Source organism: Bidens hawaiensis, unplaced genomic scaffold (genome assembly GCF_021521415.1).
Source record: "Bidens hawaiensis isolate Kalapana, Puna unplaced genomic scaffold, B.hawaiensis_p1.1 tig00024057_1, whole genome shotgun sequence".
Classification (NCBI taxonomy): Eukaryota; Viridiplantae; Streptophyta; class Magnoliopsida; order Asterales; family Asteraceae; genus Bidens; species Bidens hawaiensis.
The window spans coordinates 76,104-80,391 of record NW_027493795.1 but is presented as its reverse complement, the minus strand read 5'-3'; the positions used below and the strand labels follow the sequence as shown (position 1 = coordinate 80,391).

The 4,288-nt window shown below is 39.8% G+C and overlaps 1 pseudogene across 1 annotated transcript; it reads left to right on the top strand.

The window, feature by feature from the left end:
* Positions 1 to 453: 453 nt before the first annotated feature.
* On the top strand, positions 454 to 3,161 carry LOC143568699 (U-box domain-containing protein 4 pseudogene; annotated as a pseudogene). Its single transcript, XR_013141610.1, has 3 exons — positions 454 to 582; positions 1,097 to 2,664; positions 2,895 to 3,161. The product of XR_013141610.1 is annotated as a U-box domain-containing protein 4 pseudogene (transcript).
* Positions 3,162 to 4,288: the final 1,127 nt, after the last annotated feature.

Genomic DNA, 4,288 nt, shown 5'->3' with positions numbered 1-4,288 from the left:
CACCACCGGCTCTACAGCCACAGCTATGTTACGTGCTCTCCGCAAGGACCGAGAATTCTTTAACAAACCGAGCGCCTCCAAAGCCACCTGCTCTTCAGCCTCTAAAGCCACACCATCAAGATCCTCGTTAACACCAACACCATCAGCCACCAGTTCCTCAGCCGCCACCACCGGCTCTACAGCCATAGCTATGTTACGTGCTCTCCGCAAGGACCTCGGACCTCGCTTAACATTTTCAAGATTTTTACCAAGCCTTTTAGCTTCATGGGTTGAAACACGAAATTGACTTAAATGACTAACCACATGTTTGGGTGCTGAAGGACAAGCTGTTACATTACCTTTTATAGACAAGAGATGATGAGAAATTCTTGTTGATGTGGCAGACATCATGATTTTAGGACAATAGTTGCACTTGGCATCAACTTTTTTGGGTCTACTGTTAGTAAGCGAAACATGTTCCCACGCAGGGTGCTTAGACTGCAAATGATTAACAGGGTTATTATCAGGATCAAGATTAGGGTTTTCAGAAGTACTGGGATCAAGATTAAGGCTTTCAGATGGTGGAATATTAGAAAAGTTAGGGTTATTATAAGTTTCAAGTGGTGGTTGTTTTCAGCCATTGTATTGTAGAAAAGATTGTGATTGGGTGTTGTTACTCAGTGAGCAAATGATTTACAGCAGAGGAGCATGGAAGGATCAAACTTGCTGTTAAAACTAACAAAATAGCCCTTGGTTTTGGGTGAAACATACCCCTGTTAATTAATTACATACATACCCCTGAAGAAATATACAATTATAAAAAACATACCTATAGTTGGCATGCAATCCGGCGGAGTCCAGAGATTACACCCTGCGAGAAGATCTGTGGATTGTGCTCCGGATCCGAACCAGAACCTCGGTGCCTTGATCTGAGTGACTGACAATGGTGTTTTGAGTTTCGTGGTATTCTTTAATTTTTTGGGATAAAAAATTTTGAGTTTTCAAAAACCCAACTTTTGGTATCTGGTACACTTTGAACCCGAAACCGACCCATGCACCCTGCTATTGCAAACTTTTATGTTCTTGACCTTTTTTTGAATAACATAATCGATTGCAGCATTGCGTGCAGAGTATTAAACACATGGGATACGAAAAGCAATCGGATATTATCTCGAAAGCTATAAAAGATCAAGTGGAGGGCATCGAATCGAGCTCGGGTATCAGGTCAAAAGTTGCTGACTTGCTTAACTTAAACTCGAATCAAGAACTTTTAATCGAGTTAGTCGCTCTCGAATCATTAAAGGAGAATGCCGAACAGTTAGAACATAGAATATTGAACAAATGATTAATCTTGTTACTTTCATGCATGACTGCTTTGTTGAAACAAAGCAGTCACAAAGCTGCAGCACGGTCCCGATCCCACCCGACTTTTGCTGCCCGTTATCACTCGAACTCATGACCGACCCGGTTATTGTGGCATCGGGTCAAACGTACGAGCGAGGGTATATTCGTAAGTGGATTGATCTTGGTCTTAGAGTTTGTCCTAAGACAATGCAGAACCTTGTTCACATTAATCTTATTCCTAATTACACGGTTAAGGCATTAATTGCAAGTTGGTGTGATTTAAACAATGTGGAGAATTTAACCGTGTCTAGTGGGCCCAACCATGAAGAATATTCTCTCGAAGAACAAGAACGTCATGCCCGTTCGTGTTCAGAAGATTCCGTGCCTGGAGTTTCTGAAAACGGGCATGAGGTGTCTGTTTCACCGCCAGCAAAAGAATCTTTAGCTGGTGGTGGAGTGGAACCGGAACCGGAACCAAACCCGAGTGAATACTCACCTGGATTAAGACCCCAATCACGAACCAGAATATGGAATAGACCGTCTCAACGGTTCGGGCCAAGAATCGGTTTGGATACCGAAACTGAAAACGAAGTTGAACAACTAGTTGATGGTTTAACTAGCACTTCACTTGAAACAGTTAAAAACGCCACTTTGGAACTACGATTACTGACCCGAACCGATAAAGATATACGAAATGTAATAGCAAAATGTGGGGCGATCGCGTTATTAATCGAGCTTCTACATTCACCCGACACAAACATCCAAGAAAATGCGGTTACTACCCTTTTAAACTTGTCAATAAACGACGTAAACAAGACCATAATCGGTAACTCCAACTCTATCGGGCCGTTAATACACGTCCTTGAAACCGGGAGCTCAGAGGCTCGAGAAAACTCAGCTGCAACACTTTATAGCCTCTCGTTAACCGAAGAAAACAAGATAAAAATCGGGCGGGCTGGAGCTATCGGGCCGTTAGTTAAGTTATTAGAAAATGGGACCCCGAGGGGGAAGAAAGATGCAGCCATAGCTTTATTTAACCTATCTACATTTCACGAAAACAAGGCCCGTATTGTTAACGTGGGTGCGGTTAAGTTTTTCGTGGAGTTGATGGACCCGACAACCGGGTTGTTTGATAAGGCAGTTGCGGTTTTGTCAAATCTAGCTACAATTCCTGATGGTCGGGCCAAGATCGGTCAAGAGGACGGGATACCAGTGTTGGTTGAAGTTGTGGAGTTGGGTTCGGCTCGGGGTAAGGAGAATGCGGCTGCAGCTCTTCATCACGGGGCGGTCCCACCGTTGGCGGCTTTGTCACGAACGGGTACACCGAGAGCTAAAGAAAAGGTACTCTTTTTTTTCTGTTTTGGTTCGGGTTTTTTTTCTGTTACTGTTTTGAATAATGTGGGGTCGGTTTTGTTATCATGTAGGCGCAGTCGTTGTTTTTTTGTTACTGTTTTGAATTATGTGGGGTCGGTTTTGTTATCGTGTAGGCGCAGTCGTCGTTTTTCTGTTTTAATTAGGTTTTTTTTTGTTACTGTTTTGAATAATGCGGGGTCGGTTTTGTTATCGTGTAGGCGCAATCGTTGCTTAGTTACTTTAGGAACCAGCGGCGGAGCAAATAGCGAGGCGATGAGGAAAAGTTAGTCGATTTTTCGGTTGCAAATATGTTGTTGGATAGTTAACAAATGATAATTTTTTTATAACTACAACAATTGTTTTAAGAATTTATAACATATATGATGTTACATATGATAATTAATTGTTATTATTTATACTCTCAAGAGTTGTATTGTATGTTGTACAATTTTTAATGTATGGTTAATGAAACCATTTGGAAACAAGTAGTGTTTTTAACTATGATTCATCTTTCTAACTTTATTTAATGTTTTAGGTCCATTTATATTTGTTGACAAATAGAAATCATAACTTTTACTTTATTTTATTTATGTGGTTTCAAAACAATTTAGAATATTTTGATCGAGGTAAAAGTTAGTAATTGTTCATTAGACTCTCAAAGTTACTTTTAAGTGGGATGTGTTATGATACAATAACACTGAGAGGAAAAGAAGTAATCACAATTCATCAATACCCACTTTTTTGCAAGGAGGCTTTAAAAAGTGGGGCCCAACCCTATTTTAATCAATCATTTTTCTTAATACCGTATTTAACTATAAACCTCATCCACAACGCTTGTTTTATAAGTTGGCTAGTTAATACCAACTGTCTACGTGGCAACGACGACTAGGGGTGAGCATAAAACGGTTGTCAGAACCGAGGAACCTGAACCGAACCGAACCGGTGCCTCAGAACCGCTAATGTATGTACCGGTTCGGTTCTTGGTTCTCAGAATTTGCATTAAACGGTTCCCGGTAAAACCGGCGGTTCTAGATTTGGAACCGAATAACCGGAATATTCAAAACGTTTTAAATAAATATACCAATCCCCATTTTGTTATAGAGTAACTTATTAACCGGCATTCATTCAATCATTTTTTAATTCAAATGTTCTTTCTTTACGTTTAAGAACTAACAACCATGATCAATTTGGATTTAAGCTATCAAGGTAATTTAATATAAAATGATATGATCTTCAATTAATCTATCGTTGCTAATGATTTATTTAACTTCAACACTTAGGTTTTAATAAAAAATATAATAGATGTTCATGTTGTAATCTAAATTAGTTTTATTGTGAAAGAAGGCATACAATTGTATAAACTTGTTTTGCAATTTGCAAAGTTTGCATAACTCATTTGATAAATAAATGATCGAACCGGTTCTAGCCAGAATCGATTAGCAAGAACCGGATTTAGCGGTTCTGGAACCGAACCGATTTACTATAATAGGTTCCGGTTCTATTTTTCACTCATTTTCGGTTCCGGTTCCGGTTCGGTTCTGAACCGTTGCACAGCCCTAATGACGACGCCTACATGACGCTTTAATTAAGTAAACCATTACACATAGTCTAA